Source organism: Lissotriton helveticus, chromosome 5_1 (assembly GCF_964261635.1).
Source record: "Lissotriton helveticus chromosome 5_1, aLisHel1.1, whole genome shotgun sequence".
In the NCBI taxonomy this organism is placed as follows: Eukaryota; Metazoa; Chordata; class Amphibia; order Caudata; family Salamandridae; genus Lissotriton; species Lissotriton helveticus.
The window spans coordinates 1,623,064,935-1,623,079,465 of NC_136065.1; the positions used below are offsets into that span (position 1 = coordinate 1,623,064,935).

A 14,531-nucleotide genomic window follows, 5' to 3' on the forward strand; every position below is an offset into this window, starting at 1 on the left:
AATGATGCATCAGGCTGTGCTCTGCCTCCACAATGCTGGCTCTGCCCCCCTGGGGAGCGACTGATGACTCAGCCTGCACCTGGCCCAGGAAGGACCGAAGCTTGTCAACAAAGTGCTCCTGGCTGCCCCTGTCCCCACAATGCTGGCTCCGCCCCCCTGGAGAGCGGCTGATGTGCCTGCCCTCACACTGAATGCAGAAGCAGAAGTACCCACCACAAGTGCTCAGGGACTGGAGCAGTTATGCAAAGGCCCCCCTGGCCTGTAAGAACAAAAGAAACTGGGTATAAAAGTAGGAGCCCTGCTCCTTGTAAATTAGATCCTGTTCGCGCTACAGAAGAAACTCTGCCCGAAGAGAAGGACCTGGAAGGACTACAAGGAGGAGTGCTGTCTCTGGCCTGTGTCTGGTGCCTTGCTGCAGAAGGAGAGGAAAAGAAGAGACTACAAGAGACTTTTGCTTTTATTGAACTTTGTGCCAAACTCTGCTGAAAGATCTCCAAGGGCTTGCTGTGGAACTTGCCCCCTGACCAGCGCCCCAGGAACAGTGGGCGCTACCCCCTGACAGAGGAACCGCTGTGAGATGCTGCTTTCCCTCTGCAAGCCTCTCCAGGAAAAGCGGAGCGCGCTGTGACCATCGCGCTCTTCAGTAAGCTCTGGGTGTTGCCATCGCTCTGAACACCGTGACTGCCGCCTGCCAGGCCCAGAAACATCGTAAAGACCAGCTCAGCTGATCCGAGCACCGTGACTGGCCCCGAGCCGCAGCTCGCAACGTGAAGAAAGGCCGTGCCCGGTGCCTGCTTGCACCCCCTCATATCTTGTGCCCTTGAACCCGCCTGCCGCTGTCTGAAGAGCAGCTGCGGCGGGTGGGGCAAGAACGTCGCCTGGATTGATAGAGGCGTGCTTTGCAGATCGCTGCCCTCTGCCTGTGCCCCCCTTTGTAAGGAAAATCTCGAGGCGCTTTCCTAGCGCGACCCGGCCCGCGCCGCAACGCCAACCCCTGAGCCAGAGCCGAGCCGCCGCTCGCTCCAACGTCGAGAGGAAGACACCGCGACGTGGATCACCGCGCTGACCTGCGCCCAGGCTGCTTCACCCAAGAAAGGTACTGTTTTCTGCCCCGCGGTGCGAGCCTCTGCCCGTCCTCGCTCGCACCGCCCTCTGCCTCGCACAGCCCTCGGAGCCGCGTGTTGAGCGCTCCCAGGGCCCCCGCTCTCTCCCCCGCCAGCCGCACACAGCCGTGCAGCTCGCAGAGAGAGGCGGACTCTGACTCCCCGGCCGCCGCTCCCGCCAGAAGCGTGAGAGTGGGCAGACCGGGCCCGCTTTTCCTACGCGGAGGAGCCCAGGGGCGCAGGGAGGCCCACGGACAGCCCGGGGTAACCCTGGCTGATTAGAATTGGTGCCTGCAGGACAGGAAAAGTATATTGAAGAGCCTGAAACCCCCCTTTTTGTTTTGAAAGACAAGTACAGAACTATTGAGAGCTAAAAAAGAACTGTGGCATCTGTTAAAGAGTAACTGGAACCTCGCATTTGAAAGTAACTAAACTGTATTTACAAGACTGCTGCTGAAATATAAAGAGAATATATTTTTACTACAGTACAGTTTGGTGTCATTGTGTGGTGGGTTGGTTGTGATGGTATAATACTGAAAATGTTTAACCATATGTGCCCCAGAGATTAGCCTAAGACTGCTTGCGCCACACTACCTAGAGGGTGAGCAGGGGTTATTCTTGAAGGTAATCCTTTGCCCTGACTTGGGAGAGAGGGTCCCTGTTTGTCGCCAGTGCTGCACTGCGCCACCCAGAGACTCCCCCCTTCCAACATTTGACATGCCGTCGGCCTGGAGGTGGGTGCCCCGGACGCCCGGGGGAAGCTGCCCGGGACCCATGGAGCCCGTCCTGGGTACTTTGACATGCCGTCGGCCTGGAGGTGGGAGCACCGACGCCCGGGGGGAGGTCTGCCCGGAACCCATGGAGCCCGTCCTGGGTACTTTGCCAATGCCGTTGGCCTCATGGAGATGGGTGCCCGGACGCCCGGGGGAGGTCTGCCCGGGACCCATGGAGCCCTTCCTGGGTACTTTGCCGATGCCGTTGGCCTCATGGAGATGGGTGCCCCGGACGCCCGGGGGCGGTCTGCCCGGGACCCATGGAGACCGTCCTGGGTACTTTGCCAATGCCGTTGGCCTCATGGAGATGGGTGCCCCGGACGCCCGGGGGAGGTCTGCCCGGGACCCATGGAGCCCGTCCTGGGTACTTTGCCAATGCCGTTGGCCTCATGGAGATGGGTGCCCTGGACGCCCGGGGGAGGTCTGCCCGGGACCCATGGAGCCCGTCCTGGGTACTTTGCCAATGCTGTTGGCCTCCTGGAGATGGGTGTCCCGGACGCCCGGGGGAGGACTGTCCCGGACTCATGGAGCCCGTCATGGGCACTTTGACATGCCGTCGGCCTGGTGGTGGGAGCCCCGGACGCCCGGGGGAGGGCTGCCCGGGACCCATGGAGCCCGACCCGGGCACTCTGCCATGCCGTCAGCCTGGATGGAGCCCCGGGCGCCCGGGGGACGAATGCCCGGGACGCATGGAGCCCGTCCTGGGCACTTTTCCATGCCGTCGGCCGGGATGGAGCCCCGGACGCCCGGGGGAGGACTGCCCAAGAGCCATGGAGCCCGTCCTGGGCAATTTGACATGCAGTTGGCCTGGAGGAAGGAAGCCCCGGGTGGCCTAGGGAGGTGTTGCCCAGGCATAGCCTATCTGGTCCCCATGGCAGAGAACCACCAGCTCCTGGAGGGGTGTCCCGGCGTACCCTGCCCCTAGTAATCCGGAGGGAAATTACCCCCCTTTCTTGCAATCTGTGCACGCGAGGTGACAGAGGGGACCCAAGGCGTGAAAGAACCCGACCTCATGGAGCCCTAGCTGGGATCCGGGAGGCGAATGGCACCTCATCGGGACTTCCAGGGAAGTTCGGCCATCTGGTCGCCCCCATTGGAAAGCATTGTGGGCGACCAGATGGCCGAGGCGATCCGGGCGACCAGATGGCCGAGGGGATAGGGGCAATCAGATGGCCGGGCATGGAGGTGAAGCCGCCTGGACTCTCTCCACCCCGTCCCCGTCCCGGGACGAATGCCCGGGAAGCATGGAGCCCGTCCTGGGCACTTTTTCCATGCCATCGGCCTGGAGCACCCCGACACCCAGGGGGAGACCACCCTGAAAACCATGTAGCCCGACCTGGGTACTTTGCCAATGCCGTTGACCTCCTGGAGATGGGTGTCCCGGACGCCCGGGGGAGGACTGTCCTGGACTCATGGAGCCCGTCCTGGGCACTTTGACATGCCGTCGGCCTGGAGGTGGGAGCCCCGGATGGCCTAGGGAGGTGTTGCCCAGGCATAGCTTATCTGGTCCCCATGGCAGAGAACCACCAGCCTCGGAGGGGTGTGCGGGCGTACCCTGCCCCTAGTAATCCGGAGGAAAATTACCCCCCTTTCTTGTAAACTGTGCACGCGAGGTGACAGAGGGGACCCAAGGCGTGAAAGTACCCGACCTCCTGGAGCCCTCGCTGGGATCCGGGCGGCGAATGGCACCTCATCGGGACTTCCAGGGAGTTCGGCCATCTGGTCGCCCCATAGGAAAGCGTTGCGGGCGACCAGATGCCCGAGGGGATCCGGGCGACCAGATGGCCGAGGGAATCTGGGCGATCAGATGGCCAGGCATGGAAGTGAAGCCGCCTGGACTCTCCCGACCCTGTCCTCGTCCCCGTCCCCGTCCCCGTCCCCGTCCCCGTCCCCGGGACGAATGCCCGGGACGCATGGAGCCCGTCCTGGGCACTTTTACATGCCTTCGGCCTGGAGCCCCCAGACACCCAGGGGAGGACCACCGTGAAAACAATGGAGCCCGACCTGGGCAATCTGCCATGCTGTCAGCCTGGATGGAGCCACGGATGCCCGGGGGACGAAGGCCCGGGACGCATGGAGCCCGTCCTGGGCACTTTTCCATGCCATCGGCCTGGAGCGCCCCGACACCCAGGGGGAGACCACACTGAAAACCATGGAGCCCGACACGGGCACTCTGCCATGCCGTCAGCCTGGATGGAGCCCCAAACGCCCGGGGGGAGGACTGCCCGGGACCCGTGGAGCCCGTCCTGGGCACTCTGACCTGCCGTCAGCCCGGGGAAGGGAGCCCCGGACGCCCGAGGGAGGACTGCCCGGGACCCGTGGAACTTGTCCTGGGCACTCTGACATGCCGGTGACCCTTGGAAGGGAACCCCGGATGCCCGGGAACCGTGGAGCCTGTCCTGGGAACTCCGGCATGCCGTCGGCCCAGGGAAGGGAGTCCCAGATGCCCGGGACCCGTGGAGCCCGTCCTGGGCACTCTGACAAGCCGTTGACCCGGGGAAGGGAGCCCCGGACGCCCGGGACTCGTGGAGCCCGTCCTGGGCACTCTGGCATGCCGCTGGCCCGGGGAAGGGAGCCCCGGACGCCCGGGGCCCGTGGAGCCCATCGTGGGCACTTTGACATGCCATTGGCCTGGGGAAGGGAGCCCCGGACACCCGGGGGAGGACTGCCCGGGACCCATGGAGCCCGTCCCGGGTACTTTGCCATGCTGTTGGCCTCCTGGAGATGGGTGCCCCGGACGCCCGGGGGACGAAAGCCCGGGACGCATGGAGCCCGACCCGGGCACTCTGCCATACCGTCAGCCTGGATGGAGCCCCGGACGCCTGGGGAACGAATACCCGGGACGCATGGAGCCCGTCCTGGGCACTTTTCCATGCCTTCGGCCTGGAGCCCCCAGACACCCAGGGGAGGACCACCATGAAAACCATGGAGCCCGACCTGGGCACTCTGCCATGCCGTCAGCCTGGATGGAGCCCCGGACGCCTGGGGGACGAAGGCCTGGGATGCATGGAGCCCGTCCTGGGCACTTTTCTATGCCGTCGGGCCCCGGACGCCCGGGGGGCGACTGCCCAAGAGCCATGGAGCCCGTCCTGGGCAATTTGACATGCAGTTGGCCTGGCGGAAGGAAGCCCCGGGTGGCCTAGGGAGGTGTTGCCCACGCATAGCCTATCTGGTCCCCATGGCAGAGAACCACCAGCCCTGGAGGGGTGTCCGGGCGTACCCTGCCCCTAGTAATCCGGAGGGAAATTACCCCCCTTTCTTGCAATCCGTGCACGCAAGGTGACAGAGGGGACCCAAGGCATGAAAGAACCCGACCTCATGGAGGACTAGCTGGGATCCGGGAGGCGAATGGCACCTCATCGGGACTTCCAGGGAAGTTCGGCCATCTGGTCCCCCCCCATAGGAAAGCGTTGCGGGCGACCAGATGGCCGAGGGGATCCGGGTGACCAGATGGCCGAGGGGATCTGGGCTACCAGATGGCTGGGCATGGAGGTGAAGCAGCCTGGACTCTCCCCCACCCCGTCCCGGGACGAATGCCCGGGACGCATGGAGCCCGTCCTGGGCACTTTTCCATGCCGTCGGCCTGGAGCGCCCCGACACCCAGGGGAGGACCACCCTGGAAACCATGGAGCCCGACCCGGGCACTCTGCCATGCTGTCAGCCTGGATGGAGCCCCGGACGCCCGGGGGACGAAGGCCCGGGACGCATGGAGCCCGTCCCGGGCACTCTGCCATGCCCTCAGCCTGGATGGAGCCCCGGAGGCCCGGGGGACGACTGCCCAAGAGCCCGGGGGACGAATGCCCGGGACGCATGGAGCCCCTCCCGGGCACTCTGCCATGCCGTCGGCCTGGATGGAGCCCTGGGCACACGGGGGACGAATGCCCGGGACGCATGGAGCCCGTCCCGGGCACTCTGCCATGCCGTCCCGACAAATTCATACGGACTCCTAACCTTCCGACACGGATCGGAATCGAGCCCATTCTGACCCAGCAGATTTCAGGTTGACTTGCTATATACTTTACGTACGGTTTTATGGGGGCCGATTCCGATCCGGTACGTAAAAGCACATCCGACCGACATGTCGGACAACCACGTACACCCAGGGGATAGGACTGCCCGGGTCACATGGACCCCGTCCTGGGCACTGTGGGGCATATTATCAAGGGGCTTTATCTCCACTTTTTTGGCTTTAAAAGCCAAGAAAGCGGAGATAAAATTATCTCCCTATTACCAAGCTGTCGCTAACACCAGTTAGCGACAGCTAATAGGAGATAGTGACCATCTTGGGCCCCGCTTTGCATGTCAGTGATATTTATCACTAATGACATGCAAAGTGGGCGTGCCAAGATGTTAGCGACTGAAAACAGTCGCTAACATCGCTATCTCCTATTACCAACTTTTGGAGATATTCGCGCTAAGCGCGAATATCTCCAAAAGCTAACACCTGCCCTGAGCAGTTCTTAGCCATGTTATCCAATGGGAGGTGGATAACATGGCTAAGAGCATTTGCTCGATAATGCATGAATATCGCTGACTTTTCAGCGATATTCATGCATTGCGGCCGTTTTTTATCACATTTGCGATAAACCTTGCTAATAGCAAGGTTTATCTGCGATAAAAATCGCCGATTTGCGGCGATAATTTTTGTCTCTAAACAAGTTAGAGACAAAAATTATCTCTATTGGTTGGTAATATGCCCCTATGATCTGCCGCCGGCGCCGGGGATCGAACCGTGATCACCAGATGGGGATATCCCAAAAATCTGGCATGGATACGGCCCGCCTGGAGAGGTTTTGACACCTCTGCTGTAGGTGGTATGCAAGGTTGGAAAATATATTATTTATAGTTATTTAGGTTTACAAACCATTGTGGGGTTTTTTCAGCTCCTTTCAATTAAATCACTTTTTTGGAATTTATATAATGAGAATGTCACCAGTACGATAAGCTATTGTTTTCATTTTTGCATTTAAACCTCTTTCTTCATGAGATTAAAGCTCAGTTTATGCTTTATATAGCTCTGGATGTTTCCAGAAGTGGAGAGAAACTGTTTTAAAAGTAGTACAAACTGCTCCTTCCTGTATATTCCAATTTACACACACTCAAAGGTTGTATACGTTTCATGAATCCTGACTTGCCCTATTTAAGTAGCTGAAAGCCTTTCACCACCTCTAGAAACAACAGTTACACCAATCCAATTCAAATCATTTTTTCCAAAGGAATATCTTCTGCCGGGTCAAAAATGCATCTGACAAAGATAGGTGTTTCAAAAATCGACTTTGTAGTTTCAGAACATCAACATGACTCTGACGAGTACAGAAGTAAAATGGTACCATTTCAACGTTCCTAATACCTCATAAGCTTCTGAGAGGAAGCATGTAATAAATATATTTATTTTTCTGGAAAAGTTAGAGTGGACATTGGTTTGCATCTCAGATGGGACTCGAACCCACAATCCCTGGCTTAAGAGGCCAGTGACTTATCCATTAGGCCACTGAGGCACAGATAAATGCAGGAAATCTAGAGGCATTATTTAAATGTATTCAATCGTCCAACACTGGTGTCTGCATACAGGATATTTCTCAGTTCTCTCCATAAGTAAACTTCCCATTTTCATCCTCTTCCATCCCGACTTTAACACTCTGTTCTGTGCTATAATGGATACTCTGTATTTCTAGCAAGTGGAGAGAAATTGGAGGAGAACCATTTTCGAATCAACACTTCTTCTTCCATGGATGCTTTTTTCAATAAACTGGGCTTTGACAGTGGTATCAAGCCGTCCTTGTCTTCAGCAGGACACAGAAACAGGCACCAAGTCTACTAACCAAGTTCAACCACACTCTGCAACTTAATAGACCAGTGCTTTACAAATTAGCAAACTGTGTCATCAGCAAAGGCAGCCAATGTGCCAATCCTTTATAATTCTTCTGTAGTACTTTTCTTTCTCGTAGGCAAAATTAGCACTTTAACTGGACAAATCATACAGATTTTACACTTGAAGCACTCCATGAACACATACTTACACACCTTGCAGTTCATCTACACACACTTAAGCTAAAAACCCATTCTGTGAAGTCAAAATTCTGCAAACCTAGTACATATTCAGTGCGTGTACATAGAAGCACTTTTTAATGCCACTTAAATGCACTAGATTTTAGACTGAAGATGCAATCTAAATGACTGTGCAGTATGTACTCCACTTTATTATTAATTAGGAATGAGAACATGATGTCTATAGGAGTAGTGGAAGAGCCTGCTTCCATTCTGAATGGAAACCTGAATTGTGTGACAATTGGCAAAAACCGACCACGAAGGGACTCAAACCCTCAATCTTCTGATCCGAAGTCAGACGCCTTATCCATTAGGCCACGCGGTCATGTGTCCAGCTGCATTTATTTTTATACTGTAGGTGGTATGCAAGGTCGGAAAATATATTATTCATAGTTATTTAGGTTTACAAACCATTGTGGTTTTTTTTCAGCTCCTTTCAATTAAATCACTTTTTTGGAATTTATATAATGAGAATGTCACCAGTACGATAAGCTATTGTTTTCATTTTTGCATTTAAACCTCTTTCTTCATGAGATTAAAGCTCAGTTTATGCTTTATATAGCTCTGGATGTTTCCAGAAGTGGAGAGAAACTGTTTTGAAAGTAGTACAAACTGCTCCTTCCTGGATATTCCAATTAACACACACTCAAAGGTTGTATACATTTCATGAATCCTGACTTGCCCTATTCAAGTAGCTGAAAGCCTTTCACCACCTCTAGAAACAACAGTTACACCAATCCAATTCAAATCATTTTTTCCAAAGGAATATCTTCTGCCGGGTCAAAAATGTATCTGACAAAGATAGGTGTTTCAAAAATCGACTTTGTAGTTTCAGAACATCAACATGACTCTGACGAGTACAGAAGTAAAATGGTACCATTTCAACGTTCCTAATACCTCATAAGCTTCTGAGAGGAAGCATGTAATAAATATATTTATTTTTCTGGAAAAGTAAGAGTGGACATTGGTTTGCACCTCAGATGGGGCTCGAACCCACAATCCCTGGCTTAGGAGGCCAGTGCCGTATCCATTAGGCCACTGAGGCACAGATAAATGCCACCATTTCATTTTTGCATTTAAACCTCTTTCTTCATGAGATTAAAGCTCAGTTTATGCTTTATATAGCTCTGGATGTTTCCAGAAGTGGAGAGAAACTGTTTTAAAAGTAGTACAAACTGCTCCTTCCTGGATATTCCAATTTACACACACTCAAAGGTTGTATACGTTTCATGAATCCTGACTTGCCCTATTTAAGTAGCTGAAATCCTTTCACCACCTCTAGAAACAACAGTTACACCAATCCAATTCAAATCATTTTTTCCAAAGGAATATCTTCTGCCGGGTCAAAAATGCATCTGACAAAGACAGGTGTTTCAAAAATCGACTTTGTAGTTTCAGAACCTCAACATGACTCTGACGAGTACAGAAGTAAAATGGTACCATTTCAACGTTCCTAATACCTCATAAGCTTCTGAGAGGAAGCATGTAATAAATATATTTATTTTTCTGGAGAAGTAAGAGTGGACATTGGTTTGCACCTCAGATGGGACTCGAACTCACAATCCCTGGCTTAGGAGGCCAGTGCCTTATCCATTAGGCCACTGAGGCACAGATACATACCAGCAATCTAGAGGCATTATTTAAATGTAGTAAATCGTCCAACACTGGTGTCTGCACACAGGACATTTCTCAGTTCTCTCCATAAGTAAACTTCCCATTTTCATCCTCTTCCATCCCCGACTTTAACACTCTGTTCTGTGCTATAATGGATACTCTGCATTTGTAGCAAGTGGAGAGAAATTGGAGGAGAACCATTTTCGAATCAACACTTCTTCCTCCATGGATGCTTTTCTTAATAAACTGGGCTTTGACAGTGGTATCAAGCCGTCCTTGTCTTCAGCAGGACACAGAAACAGGCACCAAGTCTACTAACCAAGTTCAACCACACTCTGCAACTTAGTAGACCAGTGCTTTACAAATTAGCCATCTGTGTCATCAGCAAAGGCAGCCAATGTGCCAATCCTTTATAATTCTTCTTAGTACTTTTCTTTCTCGTAGGCAAAATTAGCACTTTAACTGCACAAATCATACAGATTTTACACTTGAAGCACTACATGAACACATACTTACACACCTTGCAGTTCATCTACACACACTTAAGCTAAAACCCATTCTGTCAAGTCAAAATTCTGCAAACCTAGTACATATTCAGTACATGTACATAGAAGCACTTTTTAATGCCACTTAAATGCACTAGATTTTAGACTGAAGATGCAATCTAAATGACTGTGCAGTATGTACTCCACTTTGTTATTAATTAGGAATGAGAACATGATGTCTATAAGAGTATTGGAAGAGCCTGCTTCCATTCTGAATGGAAACCTGAATTGTGTGACCATTGGCAAAATCTGACCACGAGGGGACTCGAACCCTCAATCTTCTGACCCGAAGTAAGACTCCTTATCCATTAGGCCACGTGGTCATGTGTCCTGCTGCATTTTTTTTTATACTGTAGTTGGTATGCAAGGTTGGAAAATATATTATTTATAGTTATTTAGGTTTACAAACCATTGTGGGTTTTTTTCAGCTCCTTTCAATTAAATCACTTTTTTGGAATTTATATAATGAGAATGTCACCAGTACGATAAGCTATTGTTTTCATTTTTGCATTTAAACCTCTTTCTTCATGAGATTAAAGCTCAGTTTATGCTTTATACAGCTCTGGATGTTTCCAGAAGTGGAGAGAAACTGTTTTGAAAGTAGTACAAACTGCTCCTTCCTGGATATTCCAATTTACACACACTCAAAGGTTGTATACATTTCATGAATCCAGACTTGCCCTATTCAAGTAGCTGAAAGCCTTTCACCACCTCTAGAAACAACAGTTACACCAATCCAATTCAAATCATTTTTTCCAAAGGAATATCTTCTGCCGGGTCAAAAATGCATCTGACAAAGATAGGTGTTTAAAAATCTACTTTGTAGTTTCAGAACATCAACATGACTCTGAAGAGTACAGAAGTAAAATGGTACCATTTCAAAGTTCCTAATACCTCATAAGCTTCTAAGAGGAAGCATGTAATAAATATATTTATTTTTCTGGAAAAGTTAGAGTGGACATTGGTTTGCACCTCAGATGGGATTTGAACCCACAATCCCTGGCATAAGAGGCCAGCGACTTATCCATTAGGCCACTGAGGCACAGATAAATGCAAGCAATCTAGAGGCAATATTTAAATGTATTCAATCGTCCAACACTGGTGTCTGCATACAGGATATTTCTCAGTTCTCTCCATAAGTAAACTTCCCATTTTCATCCTCTTCCATCCCCGACTTTAACACTCTGTTCTGTGCTAAAATGGAGACTCTGTATTTCTAGCAAGTGGAGAGAAATTGGAGGAGAACCATTTTCGAATCAAAACTTCTTCTTCCATGGATGCTTTTCTCAATAAACTGGGCTTTGACAGTGGTATCAAGCCGTCCTTGTCTTCAGCAGGACACAGAAACAGGCACCAAGTCTACTAACCAAGTTCAACCACACTCTGCAACTTAATAGACCAGTGCTTTACAAATTAGCAAACTGTGTCATCAGCAAAGGCAGCCAATGTGCCAATCCTTTATAATTCTTCTGTAGTACTTTTCTTTCTCATAGGCAAAATTAGCACTTTAACTGCACAAATCATACAGATTTTACACTTGAAGCACTCCATGAACACATACTTACACACCTTGAAGTTCATCTACACACACTTAAGCTAAAAACCCATTCTGTGAAGTCAAAATTCTGCAAACCTAGTACATATTCAGTGCGTGTACATAGAAGCACTTTTAATGCCACTTAAAGGCACTAGATTTTAGACTGAAGATGCAATCTAAATGACTGTGCAGTATGTACTCCACTTTAGTATTAATTAGGAATGAGGACATGATGGCTATAAGACTATTGGAAGAGCCTGCTTCCATTCTGAATGGAAACCTGATTTGTGTGACAATTGGCAAAAACCGACCACGAAGGGACTCGAACCCTCAATCTTCTGATCCGAAGTCAGACGCCTTATCCATTAGGCCATGCGGTCATGTGTCCTGCTGCATTTATTTTTATACTGTAGGTGGTATGCAAGGTTGGAAAATATATTATTTATAGTTATTTAGGTTTACAAACCATTGTGGGTTTTTTTCAGCTCCTTTCAATTAAATCACTTTTTTGGAATTTATATAATGAGAATGTCACCAGTACGATAAGCTATTGTTTTCATTTTTGCATTTAAACCTCTTTCTTCATGAGATTAAAGCTCAGTTTATGCTTTATATAGCTCTGGATGTTTCCAGAAGTGGAGAGAAACTGTTTTAAAAGTAGTACAAACTGCTCCTTCCTGTATATTCCAATTTACACACACTCAAAGGTTGTATACGTTTCATGAATCCTGACTTGCCCTATTTAAGTAGCTGAAAGCCTTTCACCACCTCTAGAAACAACAGTTACACCAATCCAATTCAAATCATTTTTTCCAAAGGAATATCTTCTGCCGGGTCAAAAATGCATCTGACAAAGATAGGTGTTTCAAAAATCGACTTTGTAGTTTCAGAACATCAACATGACTCTGACGAGTACAGAAGTAAAATGGTACCATTTCAACGTTCCTAATACCTCATAAGCTTCTGAGAGGAAGCATGTAATAAATATATTTATTTTTCTGGAAAAGTTAGAGTGGACATTGGTTTGCATCTCAGATGGGACTCGAACCCACAATCCCTGGCTTAAGAGGCCAGTGACTTATCCATTAGGCCACTGAGGCACAGATAAATGCAGGCAATCTAGAGGCATTATTTAAATGTATTCAATCGTCCAACACTGGTGTCTGCATACAGGATATTTCTCAGTTCTCTCCATAAGTAAACTTCCCATTTTCATCCTCTTCCATCCCGACTTTAACACTCTGTTCTGTGCTATAATGGATTGGAGGAGAACCATTTTCGAATCAACACTTCTTCTTCCATGGATGCTTTTTTCAATAAACTGGGCTTTGACAGTGGTATCAAGCCGTCCTTGTCTTCAGCAGGACACAGAAAAAGGCACCAAGTCTACTAACCAAGTTCAACCACACTCTGCAACTTAATAGACCAGTGCTTTACAAATTAGCAAACTGTGTCATCAGCAAAGGCAGCCAATGTGCCAATCCTTTATAATTCTTCTGTAGTACTTTTCTTTCTCGTAGGCAAAATTAGCACTTTAACTGGACAAATCATACAGATTTTACACTTGAAGCACTCCATGAACACATACTTACACACCTTGCAGTTCATCTACACACACTTAAGCTAAAAACCCATTCTGTGAAGTCAAAATTCTGCAAACCTAGTACATATTCAGTGCGTGTACATAGAAGCACTTTTTAATGCCACTTAAATGCACTAGATTTTAGACTGAAGATGCAATCTAAATGACTGTGCAGTATGTACTCCACTTTATTATTAATTAGGAATGAGAACATGATGTCTATAGGAGTAGTGGAAGAGCCTGCTTCCATTCTGAATGGAAACCTGAATTGTGTGACAATTGGCAAAAACCAACCACGAAGGGACTCGAACCCTCAATCTTCTGATCCGAAGTCAGACGCCTTATCCATTAGGCCACGCGGTCATGTGTCCTGCTGCATTTATTTTTATACTGTAGGTGGTATGCAAGGTCGGAAAATATATTATTCATAGTTATTTAGGTTTACAAACCATTGTGGTTTTTTTTCAGCTCCTTTCAATTAAATCACTTTTTTGGAATTTATATAATGAGAATGTCACCAGTACGATAAGCTATTGTTTTCATTTTTGCATTTAAACCTCTTTCTTCATAAGATTAAAGCTCAGTTTATGCTTTATATAGCTCTGGATGTTTCCAGAAGTGGAGAGAAACTGTTTTGAAAGTAGTACAAACTGCTCCTTCCTGGATATTCCAATTAACACACACTCAAAGGTTGTATACATTTCATGAATCCTGACTTGCCCTATTCAAGTAGCTGAAAGCCTTTCACCACCTCTAGAAACAACAGTTACACCAATCCAATTCAAATAATTTTTTCCAAAGGAATATCTTCTGCCGGGTCAAAAATGTATCTGACAAAGATAGGTGTTTCAAAAATCGACATTGTAGTTTCAGAACATCAACATGACTCTGACGAGTACAGAAGTAAAATGGTACCATTTCAACGTTCCTAATACCTCATAAGCTTCTGAGAGGAAGCATGTAATAAATATATTTATTTTTCTGGAAAAGTAAGAGTGGACATTGGTTTGCACCTCAGATGGGACTCGAACCCACAATCCCTGGCTTAGGAGGCCAGTGCCGTATCCATTAGGCCACTGAGGCACAGATAAATGCCACCATTTCATTTTTGCATTTAAACCTCTTTCTTCATGAGATTAAAGCTCAGTTTATGCTTTATATAGCTCTGGATGTTTCCAGAAGTGGAGAGAAACTGTTTTAAAAGTAGTACAAACTGCTCCTTCCTGGATATTCCAATTTACACACACTCAAAGGTTGTATACGTTTCATGAATCCTGACTTGCCCTATTTAAGTAGCTGAAATCCTTTCACCACCTCTAGAAACAACAG

General features: G+C 49.1%; 6 non-coding genes across 6 annotated transcripts; all 6 read right to left on the reverse strand.

The window, feature by feature from the left end:
• Positions 1–8,176: 8,176 nt before the first annotated feature.
• TRNAR-UCG (transfer RNA arginine (anticodon UCG)) lies at positions 8,177–8,249 on the reverse strand. The gene has a single exon. It is a non-coding gene; the product is annotated as a tRNA-Arg (tRNA).
• A 647-nt stretch (positions 8,250–8,896) lies between these two features.
• Positions 8,897–8,969, reverse strand: TRNAR-CCU (transfer RNA arginine (anticodon CCU)). Its single transcript has one exon. It is a non-coding gene; the product is annotated as a tRNA-Arg (tRNA).
• Positions 8,970–9,459: 490 nt separating this feature from the next.
• TRNAR-CCU (transfer RNA arginine (anticodon CCU)) lies at positions 9,460–9,532 on the reverse strand. Its single transcript has one exon. It is a non-coding gene; the product is annotated as a tRNA-Arg (tRNA).
• Positions 9,533–11,927: 2,395 nt separating this feature from the next.
• On the reverse strand, positions 11,928–12,000 carry TRNAR-UCG (transfer RNA arginine (anticodon UCG)). The gene has a single exon. It is a non-coding gene; the product is annotated as a tRNA-Arg (tRNA).
• Positions 12,001–13,492: 1,492 nt separating this feature from the next.
• On the reverse strand, positions 13,493–13,565 carry TRNAR-UCG (transfer RNA arginine (anticodon UCG)). Its single transcript has one exon. It is a non-coding gene; the product is annotated as a tRNA-Arg (tRNA).
• A 647-nt stretch (positions 13,566–14,212) lies between these two features.
• On the reverse strand, positions 14,213–14,285 carry TRNAR-CCU (transfer RNA arginine (anticodon CCU)). The gene has a single exon. It is a non-coding gene; the product is annotated as a tRNA-Arg (tRNA).
• Between the last annotated feature and the right edge of the window lie 246 nt (positions 14,286–14,531).